Source organism: Orycteropus afer, unplaced genomic scaffold (genome assembly GCF_000298275.1).
Source record: "Orycteropus afer afer isolate SDZICR_OR568_19922 unplaced genomic scaffold, OryAfe1.0 scaffold00125, whole genome shotgun sequence".
NCBI classification, from domain to species: domain Eukaryota; kingdom Metazoa; phylum Chordata; class Mammalia; order Tubulidentata; family Orycteropodidae; genus Orycteropus; species Orycteropus afer.
In genome coordinates this window covers 7519573-7533131 of record NW_006921712.1, presented here as the reverse complement: position 1 = coordinate 7533131, position 13559 = coordinate 7519573, and positions in this window count along the sequence as shown.

Below are 13559 nucleotides of genomic sequence, written 5' to 3'. Positions count from 1 at the left end.
GGAAACCCAAGGAGGGGTCGCTATGAGTCGGGTTTGACTCGACGGCACATAACAACAACAACAACAGCATGTGTAAACCTGTAAGCCTGTGATAAGGTCACCTTGAATATAAAGTAATTGCCCCATCTATTGAATATACCCAAAAATATAACTGGACACTTAAGTATATAAACATATAACAATGTAGCTGAAATAGTCAAATATCTACTTATATTCTTCAATACTTTATTTAGGTACCCACTACCAAAGGGGCAGGGAGGCCACATCTTCTGACCTCCTCTAACCCCACAAGAGGAAAACAGAATCACCATCAGTAGCCCTAGGCCTATTCCTGCTAGGCCAGACATGCTGCCTCCCTCCAGTTCTTTCAACAACCCTGACCACAATCATTCCTCGCACAGCACCCACTACCTCTCTGTTAGGTTTAATAATTTGCTGCAGTGGCCACACAGAACTCACAGATTTTGGAGTTTATTAAGGAAGCAACAGGCTACAATTCAAATTCAGGAACACACTCAGTCTCTCTCAGCCTGCCCTCTCTCAGCCAACAGTCTCTCTCCCAGCAGTGTGTGTCTCTCTCAGCAGTGTATATCTCTCAGCCACCAGTGAGAGATTTCTTCTGCCTCTAGGAGGGCTCCTTTTGAGTCTGGCAGAGTAGCCCAAACCAACCAATTCCAGCATCAGAGTTTTACACACCTGAGCGAGAATGAACTTCCTAGAAAATTACTTTGTACTGCTCCCAACATAAATACCCCAGGTGGATAATTTAATAGTCAGGAGCTACTCAGTTGCTCACAGCAAATTCCACCACAGAGTTTACAAAGACTTACGGCTAGAAAAACCACACTATGTAATTTACTACACTGCCCCATGCATACTTTAATTCACGTTATATGAAATAAACACTGTATTTATTTATTTATTTACTTACTTACTTATTTCTCAGTCTTAGGTTTCATAAAACATTTTTATTCAAGATCTCTGCATTGTTTTGGATATGTGTACATTCATCATCTTCACAGCTGGTTTTTGAGTCACCTGGAACAATCTTCCACAATATATCATTTTCACATCTGTCTTAATTGTTTAAAATATAACCCCTTTTGAATGCATAAGGTGTTGTTATTTAAAATTTTATCCTGAGTCAAAAGGTGGTATTTACATAACATTAGGACTTGTTTTTCCTCATTTCCACTCAAGATAGATACTCTTGATCTCAAGATTCCTGCAATGAAGCTGTTACCATTCTGCCTTTTAAGGATATCTTTAAAAAGCTTGTTCACAACGTCATAAAATACTGTTTATCACAAAGTCAAAAAACCGGGAATATTTACTAAATCCATTACATTGTTTTTTGCTGATTTTTCATGTTTCTGACTGCTTATCTCCAGAAATACTTATATTACATTATTCAAATTAATGTGTCTTTCCCAAATTACTTGATCATTGGGAAATTATGGTATAATTTGCAGAACAGCATACATATGAGAATTTTAAAAATAAACTCAGAAGATAACTCTCTGAAGGGTAGTCTGGGGTAAAATACATATCTAACACTTAGGCGCAGATAGCATTATTTTTTAGTCTTTTTTTTTTAATTAATATATTTCAATCTTCTTTATGTTTTATTAAATACTTTCTAATGATAGATAATTCTTTTGTGTAGATTTGGCAAATTTTATTTAACCAGTACCCTCTTGTTTAGGATTTGTTTCAGTTTTTATATTTAGCTAACAGAAAAACACATGAATAACCACCCTATATTTATATCCTTGGATACTCCATTATTTTTTTTTCATCACATAACTTCCTGTTGTTGTTGTTGTTGTTATGTGCTGTTGAGTTGGACCCGACTCATGGCAACCCCTCCTTGGGTTTCCAAGGTGGTTTCACTATGGAAGCAGATTGCCCAACCTTTCTTCTGAGGAGGGGCTGGTGGGTTTGAACCTCCAGCCTTCTGGTTAGCAGTCAAGTGCCTTAGGTGATAAGCTACCAGAGCCCCCAACCTACATACTTAAATTATATACATTTCCCCGTGGCTTTTGATGTCCATTTCCAAATTATGCCACAAGATACATGAATTTGTATTCCTTTCAACAATATTTAATACATCGTGTCTCTTCTGACTCACTTGAACTGAGTATAATTCTTTTTAATCATTTCCAAATGTATAGGTTAAAATTAATGTTTCATTATACTTTTAATTCACATTTAATTATTATGTGGTGATTCGAACTGTTTTCCACAAATTAATTGGTATTTAAGTTTCATTCACTCCTCTGTTTCATCCAAAACATATTATATGTCAGTTTGAGTAAAGTTAATGAATCATTATTCAGAGTCCATACCTTTCAACCCTGATTATAGAACAGAGTCATTGTATTGAATGATTGATGTACTCTGTAGTTTGGTCAACCTATTTTGGGTTTACTTGTGAGTTTGTGCTTAGCTGGTGAGTTGTCCAGTAGCTTTTTGGTCTGGAGTGGCCTCACTCACAGATCTGGTGTTACAAGCTGTTGGTCAGAATGTAAGGAATGGCTAAGCCATACATCTTTCATAATGCAGTAGGCTATCCTGGGCTTCTTAATGTGGTGATGAAGGCAAGAAAGTAGGCCCAGTTGGATAAGTACTTTTCAACACTTTCATTATATTTGTTCTTGTTCTAAGGTCAACGTAAGTTACAGATTTACCTAACGGTGTGGGTATAGGAAGATGTGAACAAATTTTGCAAGATTCTAGGAGTTCTAGTATCTAAGGCATGTGACTGCAAACCAGGAGGCTGGTGATTCAAACCTACCAGCCCACTCCTTGGAAGGAAGACTGAGCAATCTACTTCCATATACATACCACCTCTGGAACACAAGGAGGGGTCTCTATGAGTTAGGACTGACTTGATGGCTGTGAGTTTGGTTTGGTTTTTGGTTTGTCACTGGCAGTGATAATAAGGTTAAATTTGTGATGTCTGAAATTAATATTAGTTCAAATCCTGGCTCTGAAACTCATAATTTGTGTGATTATAGACAAGATATTTAAATTCTGAGTCTCACTGCTCTTATACTAATATTAAGCTAATTACTGCTAATATAAGGTCACAGTAAAAAAAAAAAAAAAAAAGCCCACACAAACTCACTGCCATTAAGTTGATTCTCAGTCATAGTGATCCCATTGGTTTTCTAGTGGGTAAATCTTTAAGGAAGGAGATTGCTCCATCTCCCTCGTGTAGACCAACTGTTGAGTTTGAACCACAGACCTTCTGCTTAGCAGCCAAATACCTTATCCACCAGAACTTCTTAAATAAAATGATGCATATGAAGCTCTTGGCACTGAGTCTATCACATAATAAAGGCTCATTATCTTTTGGCTACAGTTATTGAATTAAATTCTTAGATCTTGAGCTTTCTTCCTTTGCAGTGAATTACGTGCCAATTATTTAAATAAACAAGTCCCTGGTGAGCTCACCCCTCCAAACACTGAAACTTGTAGACCTACCTGAATACAAACACAAATATCATTTTGTCTCAAAATGGGTTCACTGTTATTTGAATTAAGAACTGAATTACTTATTCTTCTTCAGTAATGTGTTTTCCCCACTGGCTTACTGAGGATTTTAAAATGCAGCAGTATCCATCATCTGACCTAGTTAGAAAACAGTAATGTGCTAACTTCACCATGGGGAGATTATGCAGATTTTCTTCTGTGTAGAAATGACAAAGATAATTCTTCAGTACCATAATCTTTCATTAATAAGTTACAAGAGGCAATGTGTATGCAGTATATTATCAACTATTTAACCTCTCATGGAGAATTTAGCTTGCCAAAATATTATTTCTCATATTATTTTAAAAAGACATTCCTAGGTTTCAGCATTTTCACTATCTTCTCTTTGCTAAATAATCTGAGTCATCACTGAAGTAGTTTAATAAATGGTTTTCTTCCCTCCACTTTAGCCCTTTCACATTCCATTCTCCACATAAGAGCCAAAGTGATATTTTAGAAACACAAACTAGATTGCATACTGTTGAATTTATGTCCACTTCCTTTTCTGGCAAATCTACCCTTTTATAAGCTACTATACAATGCAGCTTTGTTTAAGGCTGGGCACCAGATAGGCAGGCACATGGCTTGGGGTTTCTGGGTGGCTTTGTTTAAGGCCAGGTCCCAGATAGACAAGCATGTGGCTGTGAAGTGAGCAGAGTGGTCAGGAACAACTAAGGGAGATGAACATGTCTGTTAGGTTGTCGTCCTGTGGTGGCTTGCATTTTGCTGTGAGGCTGGAAACTATGTCACTGATGTTGCAAAATGCCACCAGGATTACTCATGGAGAACAGGTTTCAGTGGAGCTTCCACACTAAGACAGACTTAGGAGAAGAAAGAGACCATACACTCCTTAAAGAATTGTCCAGTGAAAATGTTATAAATAGCAATGAAACATGCCTTATATGTCACTGGAAAACTTTATGAATAGCCCTGAAACATTGTCCAATATAGTACCAGAAGTAGAGCCCATCAGATTGGAAGGCACTCAAAATAAGACTAGGGACGACCTGATTCCTCAGAGTAGAAATGACCTAAATGATATGAATGGAGTAAAGTTTTCAGGATCTCCATTTGTGGATGTGGCATGACTTAAAATGAGTAGAAACAGCTGCAAGCATCCATTAACAATCAGAACATGGAATGCATGAAGTAAGAATCTAAGAAAACTGGAAGTTGTCAAAAATGAAATGAAATGCAAAAAGATCAATATCCTAGGCACTTGTGAGCTAAAGTGGACTGGTTTTGGCCATTTTGAACCAGACAACCACATGAACTACTATGCCTGGAATGACATATTGAAGAGGAATGGTGTGGCATTCATCATCACAAAGACTGATTCAAGATCTTTCCTGAAATACAATGCTATCAGTGAAAGGATAATATCCATATACCTACAACAAAGACCAGTTAATATTACTATTATTCAAGTCTAATAATAGACTATCAACCACCAAAAGCCAAAGATGAAGAAATTGAAGATTTCTACCAACTTCTGCAGTCTGAAAATGACTGAATATCCAATCACAATGTGTTGCTTATCACTAGTGACTGGTATGCAAAAGTTGGAAACAAAGAAGAGTCACCAGTAGTTGGAAAATATTGTCTTATTGATCAAAATAACACTGGACATAGCATGTTAGAACTTTGGAAGATCAACAACTTATTTATTGCAAATACCTTTTATCAACAACATAAATAGTGGCTCTGCATATGGACTTCACCAGAAGGAGTACACAGGAATCAGATTGACTACATCTGTGGAAAGAGATGATGGAGAAGTTCAATATCTTCAGTCAAAATAAAGCCAGGAGCTGATTGTGGAACAGACCATCAATTGCTCATATGCAAGTTCAAATTGAAGTTGACAATTAAAACAAGTCCATGACAACCAAAATATGTCCTTGATTATATCTCTCAAGAATTTAGAGATCATTTAAAGAATAGATTTGATGCATTTAACATCAATGACCTGACGAATTGTGGGATGACATCAAGCATATCATCCATGAAGAAAGCAAGTGGTCAATAAAAAGACAAGAAAGGAAGAATAGATGAAACCAGATGTCAGAAGAGACTCAGAAACTTACCCTTGAGCAGAGAGTAGCTAAAGCAAATGGAAGAAATGACAAGATAAAAGAGCTGAACAGAAGATTTCAAATAGCAGCTCAAGAAAGCAAAGCCAATTATTATAATAAAATATGCAAATACCCAGTTAGAAAACAAAAAGGGAAGAACACACTCAGTATTTCTCAAGCTGAAAGAACTGAAGAAAAAATTCAAGAAAGACTATATGGGCAAAATATTGAATGATGCAGGAAGAATCAGAAGAAGGTGGAAGGAATACACAGAACCACTGTACCAAAAAGAATTGGTTGATGTTCATCCATTTCAGGAGGTGATCAAGGACCAATGGTATTGAAGGAAGAAATCGAGCCTGCACTGAAAGAATTGACAGAATACCCTTTGAGATATTTCAACAAATGGATGTCATACTGGAGGCAATCACTCGACTATGCCAAGAAATTTGGAAGACAGCTACCTGACCAACTTGGAAGAGATCCATATTTGTACCCATTCCAAAGAAAGGTGATCCCTCACAGTGTGGAAATTATCGAACAATATCATTAATATTACATGCAAGTAAAATCTTACTGAAATAATACAAAAATGGTTGCAGCAGTATATTGGCAGAGAGATTTCAGAATGCAAGCTGGATTTAGAAGAGGACGTGGAATGAGGGATATCATTGCTGGTGTCAGAAGGATCTTAGCTGAAAAGCAAAGAATAATAGAAAGATGCTTACTTATGTTTTATTGACTATTCAAAAGCATTTGATTGTGTGAATCATAACAAATTATGGATAACACTGATAAGAAAGGGAATTCCAGCACACTTTATTGTACTCATGAGGAACCTGTACATAGACCAGGAGGCTGTCATTCAAAGAGAACAAGGGGATGCTGCATGGTTTAAAATCAGGAATGGAGTGCATCAAGGTTGTATCCTTTCACCATACTTATTCAATTTGTATACTGAGCAAATAGTCTGAGAAGCTGGACTATATGAAGAAGAACATGGTATCAGGATTGGAGGAAGACTCATTAACAACATGTGATATGCAGATGGCACAACTTTGCTTGGTGAAAGTGAGGATAACTTGAAGAACTTACTGATGACAATTAAATACTACAGGCTGTGGTATGAATTACACGTCATTATAAAGAAGACAAAAATCCTCACAACTAGTCCAATAAACACCTTCATGATGGATGGACAAAAGATTGAAGTTGTCAAGGACTTCACATTACTTGGTTCTATAATTGACATCAATGGAAGCAGCAGTTAGGACATAAGACGATGTATAGCACTGGGGAAATAGGCTTCAAAGGACCTCTTTCAAGTGCTGAAGAGCAAAGATGTCCTCTTGAGGACTAAGGTGCTCCTGACACAAGTTATGGTATTTTCAATCACCTCATAATCATGTGAGAGCTGGACAATGAATAAGGAAGACTGAAGAAGAGTTAATATGTTTGAGTTGCAGTGTTGGAGAAGAATGCTAAGAGTATCATGGACTGCTAAAAGACTATGCTCCTTGGAAGTGAGAATGGCCACACTTTATGTCACCTACTTTGATCATGTCAGAAGGAACAAATCCCTGGAGAAGGATATCATGCTTGGTAAAGTGGAAGGTCAATGAAGAAGGGAAAGACCCTCAATGAGATGGATTGACATAGTGGCTGCAATGATGGGCTCAGGTATAGCAAGACTCATGGAGCTGGCACAGGACTGGGCAGTGTTTCATTCTGTTGTGCATAGGTTCGCTATGAGTCAGAGATGACTCAACAGTACTTAACAACAACAACATATAACTCTGCAAGCCACATTTCTCTGATGACTTTCTCAGATACTTTCTTTCTGGGTTCTAGTAATAGGAAGGGAAATGGATGTCAGAGGGAGAGAAGATGGTTATTTCTTCCTGTTGTTTTGTGTCTATAGTGTGGCCCCAACAGTAGTTAGCTCCACTAGTAAAAAGTGCTTCTAGAACTCAACTTTTTTTGTAACTCTTAGAATCAGACTCATTATAGAGGTACATTACTTGCATAGAGATTGAAGAAAAAGTTGAGGAGTGCCTCAACTTTATATAAGCACCAAGAGCATAGGCACCTCCTCAACCTTGCTGAAGTTATAGCAAGAGCAGTTTTACATCACTTTCTCAGAAGTGTGAGGGCCAAATCTGGGGTGGGGTGGGACTTTTCCTTTATGATCTTAAGTTTTATTAACCCTAGCTTTCCCTGAGCTTCAGAGATGATAACAATGTCATGAAGTTATTATTTTTTATTATCTTATTAATCTCTCTTTGCAGCTCCTTTTGCCTTTTAACACCTTTGTATTAATTCTTTCTGTATGAAATACCTATGTACTCTCAATTTTACTAAATTTACTAACTAATGATACTAGGAGTTTTCTTGTGAAAAGAAAATTCAAACATGGGATTCTATGATTGCATTGGCTATAGACTTTGCCTTTAATACACAGCCCCTTGTTCATAGAAAATGCAATTCAGGTGACCATTAGCAGTTGGTATCACAGTTATCTATACCTGACCTTGGTTGCCATGAAAAGTTATAAAATCAACTCTTTAGACCCACTGGGATGTTTGTTACAAGGAGTTGGGGCAAAATTCTACTACTTTCTGACTACCATTATCCCCTAATTTGACTTTGGATCACCAGGAAATACAATCAACTTCTTTCATATATTTAATAATCCCATAAAGGTCCAGAAATTATCTTTCCCCAGAGAAAGAATTATTTAGGGTAGACTTAAAATGAGACATAGAGTTGTCTACCAATGACCTAATTCTACAGTCTCAAAATCAAATTGAAGGACTAGGTGAAAAAGAAAAATTAGACTAAATTAATGTCACAGTAGTTTAAGCAGATTTGAAGATCCATCAGGCCTAATCCACAGTTTCTGAGTAATTATAATGGATGTACTTCGTTGCTAACAGAATCCTTACATTGATTCCCTGGCTCATGGAATAAGAGCTACTACATAGATGTGATGTAGTGAAATACTTAATATTAGTTAAAATTTAGTGATAGTCTTTGTGACTCCCAGACAATGAATGGGTAGCACTATGCAAATAATTTGCTTGTGGCTCAGCAAAGGGATTGGACAGCTTACTGCTAATGCAAATAATGTGCATGGAACCTATGATGATTAAGGTTATGTGTCAAGTTGGCTGGGCCATGATTTACAGTGGTTTGGCAGTAATGTAAGTACATAGTATCTTTTATTTTGTAATCAGAAGTAATCATCCTCTATTTTGTCAAACATTGTAAACTAGCCTCTATACCTGTGGTTATGGTCCCATTTGCTAGAGAGTTTTTGGTTATGTTAATGAGTCAAGATTAAAGTGGGATATATCTTGAGTTACAACATTACTAGAGGGTTTGACTCAAGTAATTACCCACACCACCCTTATTCAAGTCACCACTTTTCACTGTCTTACTGAAGTCATACCTTTGCTTGAGCCACATCTTTTATCTTACAAGAGATAAAAGGAGAGAGAAATGAGCAGTGAATAGGGAACATAACTAACACTAAGAAGAAGAGATGAGAGATGAGTGCATCCTATGAACTCAGGATCCATAGAGAACCTCATAGACCCAGGAGACAGAGATCTGTAACACAGGAGATTAGAAGAGATAGTAAGGAGCAGTAGCAAGATATGATAGTTGGGGTTGTGTGTCAAATTGGCTGGACCATAATGCTGAGTGGTTTAAGCAGTTGTGATGTGATTATTCTCATAATGAGATTGGATGTTTGTGCTTTGAGCAGCCAATCCATTGAAAGGGAGTTTCCCTAGGGGGGTGGTCTGCTTCTAATAAATATATATATATATGGACATCCTGGGACAATGGGAGAAACTTCTGTATATCTGGATCCTGTCATGCTGCCCACAAGGGTCTGAGAATGAACAATCCACCAGTCTGCCTGTTGATGTTGGATTCGTCATCCACCAGAGCCAACAGCTGGTATGTTTTTGTTGTTTTTAGATGCTGTCGAGTTATCTCTGACTCACAGCTACCCTGTGCACAACAAAAGGAAACATCTCCCAGTCCTGAGTCAGCTCCATGATTCCTGCTATTCAGCCCATCGCCGCTGCCACTGTGTCAATCCATCTCCTTAAGGGCCTTTCCTTCATTCGTCCTCCCTCAACCTTACCAAACATGACATCCTTCTCCGGGGAATGGTCTCTTTTGACAACATGACCAAGGTATGTGAGACGAAGTCTGGCCACTCTTGCCTCCAGGGAGCATTTTGGTTGCACTTTCTCCAGGACAAATATCTTAGTTCTTTTAGCAGTCCACGGTACTTTTAGCATTCTTTGCCAACACCACAGCTCAAAAGCATCAATTCTTCTTCAGTCTTCCTTACTCATTGTCCAGCTCTCACAGGCCTATGAGGTGATTGAAAATTCCATAGCTTGTGTCAGGAGCACCTTAGTCCTCAAGGAGACATCTTTGCTCTTCAGCACTTCAAAGAGGTCCTTTGCAGCCTATTTCCCCAGTGCTATACATCGTCTTATGTCCTGACTGCTGCTTCCATTGACATCAATTGTAGATCAAGCAATGTAAAGTCTTTGACAATTCCAATCTTTTCTCCATTTATCATAATATTGCTTATAGGTCCAGTTGTGAGGATTTTTGTTTTCTTTATATTGGATGTAATCCCAATTGCAGTCTGTATTCTTCAATCTTCATCAGTAAGTACTTCAAGTCATCCTCACTTTCAGCAAGCAAAGTTGTGTCATCAGCATATCACAGGTTGTTAAAGATTCTTTCTCCAATCCTGATGCCATGTTCTTCGTCATATAGTCCAGCTTCTCAGATTATTTGCTCAGTATACAGATTGAATAAGTATGGTTAAAGGATACAACCCTGATGCACTCCCTTCTTAATTTTTAACCAGGAAGTGTTCATTTTTTCTGTTTGAACAACAGCCTCCTGGTCTATGTACATGCTCCTTAAGAGTAAAATTTGGTGCTCTAGAATTACTATTTTTCTCAATGTTATCCACAATTTGTTATGATCCACACAATCAAATGCTTTTGCGTAGTCAATAAAACACAAGTAAACATCTTTCTGGTATTCTTTGCTTTCAGCCAACATTCATCTGACATCAGCTATGATATCCCTTGTTTCACGTCCTCTTCTCAATTCAGCTTGCATTTCTCAAAATTCTCTGTCAATATACTGCTGCAACCATTTATGAATTATCTTCAGTAAGATTTTATTTGCATGAGATATTAATGATACTGTTTGGTAATTTCCACATTCTTTGGATCACCTTTCTTTGGGATGGGTACAAATATGGATCTCTTCCCATCAGTTGGCCAGGTAGCTGTCTCCCAAATCTCTTGGCATAACCCACTGAGTTCCTCCAGTGGGGCATCCATTTGTTGAAACATCTTAATGGTTATTCCATCAATTCCTGGAGCCTTGTTCTTCACCAGTTCTGTCAGTGCAATTTTGACTTCTTCTTTCAATACCACTGGTTCTTGAACATATACTACCTCCTGAAATGGATGAAGATTGACCAGTTCTTTTTGGTACAGTTACTCTGTGTATTCCTTCCACCTTTTTTTGATGCTTCCTGCATCATTCAATATTTTGCCCATAGAATCTTTCAATACTGCAACTCAATACATTTTTTCCTCAGTTCTTTCAGCTTGAGAAATACTGAGCATATTCTTCCCTTTTGGTTTTTTAACTCCAGGTCTTTGAACATTTCATTTAAGTAATTGGCTCTGTGTAGTTGAGCTACTCTTTAAAATCTTCTGTTCAGCTCTTTCATCTTGTAATTTCTTCCATTTGCTTTAGCTACTCTTGGTTCAAGGGCAAGTTTCAGAATCTCTTCTGACTTCCATTTTGGTCTTTTCTTTCTTTCTCATCTTTTTAATGACCTCTTGCTTTCTTAATGGTTGATGCTCTTCATATTATCCCACAATTATTCTGGTTTTCAGTCATTTGTGTTCAATGCATCAAATATTTTCTTTAGAGACCATATTTTGGCTCTTGTGGATTTGTTTTAATTGTCTTTAACTTCAAGTTGGACTTTCATATGAACAGTTGATGGCCTGTTCCACAGTCAGTTCCTGGCCTTGTTTTGGCTGAAGATATTGAGTTTTCCATCTCCTCTTGCCACTGATGTAGTCAATCTGATTCCTGTGTACTCCATCTGTCAAAGTCCACGTGCATAGCCACCGTTTGTGTTGTTGAACAAAGGTGTTTGCACTGAATAAGTCATTGGTCTTGTAAAATTCTATCATGTGATCTCTAGCCTTATTTCTGCCACCAAGGCCACATTTTCCAACTACCAGTGATTCTTCTTTGTTTCCAACTTTTGCATTCCAATCACCAGTGATAAGCAACACATCTTAATTGTATGTTTGATCAATTTCAGACTGGTGTACTGCCAGCCAAACTTGAGCTATTCAGTCCCTGAAGCTGCATGAGTCAGGAAAAGCCACTAGTTTGGCATATGATCCAAGAACTTGGACTTGTCAGCTTCTATAACTATGTGAGCCATTTTCCTAAGATAAATTTCTCTCTCTCTCTCTCTCTCTCTCTCTATATATATATATATGGTTTGGCTACCTAGTGCCACTCTGACAGGAATATACCACAAATGGGATGGCTTGAACAAACAGGAGTTTATTCTCTTCCAGTTCGGGAGGCTAGAAGTCTGGGTTCAAAGTGCCAGGCTCTAGGGGCTGTGTGAAAACCTCTCGACCTTGGGCTTCAGCTCTGCCTCTTGCTTCCAGCCCACTGAAGCTAGAGACATATCTTTACTCAGGCAGCTACTGGATGCTAAGGCTAACAAACCCAGGGTCAACAAATAAAATCACATAGTCCCAATGTTACCAAACCACATGGCAGGCCATTGACTCAAGTCCACTGAAAGTCCCAGGATCAGCAGAGCATGACAGGCTGCTGAACAACCACTTGGCTACATGCAGTTTTCAAGAGTGCCATAAACTAGAGACCATTCCCAAAACTGTTTATTTTTATTTATTTATTTTTTAATTGTGATTTGGGTGAAAGTTTCTGGAGCAAATTCATTTTCCATATAACAGTTCACATACACTTTGGCTCATGGCATTGACTACAATTTACTCCAATGCAGTAGCTCCCCTCCCACGCCCTCCCTACAGTTACCCTTCCATGTGTCCATCCCTCCATGCACTCCTGCCCCCTGAGCTGTCTCCCTGTGCCTGTTCTCCCATTATTGTTCTCTCCCAGGAGTGTATTTACCTAAGGTAAAATTCAACTCATATGCCTGTCTTTTGTTTGGCTGGAAGCCACAGGTATGGGTTCAATTCCAGAGCTGAAGGGCAGCTAGGGGCCATAGTCTCAGTGGTTCTATCAGGATCTATCACATCAGCAAACCTGTTCCCTTTTTTGTTTTTTCCCCCAAATGATTTTGAGTTGTGTTCCACATTGTTCTCCTTCTCTATCCAGGATCTCTTACATAGATCCCCTCTGAGTGGTTGACAGTGGTACTTGGGCACTGCAGTGAATTGCTTGATGTGGCCCTTCTAGCCATTGTCCTCTATTCTGTGATGTATTGTAAATCCTATTATGCATACCTGTTTGGAGTGGTGTGATAGTTAAGGTCAGGTATCAACTTGGCTGAGCAGCTGGTAGTAGTCATTAACTATAATGACTGGCAATTGGGTCTCTGTTGAGATTTGCCTTGAGCTGCTGATTGTTAAAGCCATGCACTTAGGTTATTTCTGTTGGGGCAACACAGGGAGAATGTATCTTGAGTCCTGCCTTGCTGGAGGATATAATTCAAATCACCACCGTTACCTTCCTTGAGGGTATACCTACAAATCTCCAGGGAAGGTTCACCTTCCTCTTGCTCTGGTTTTGTGTTTTGGCTCATCTTCATCTCACCCCTGGATTTGGGACAACAGCCGTCATCTGATCTGCTGATCAAGGTTCATCAAA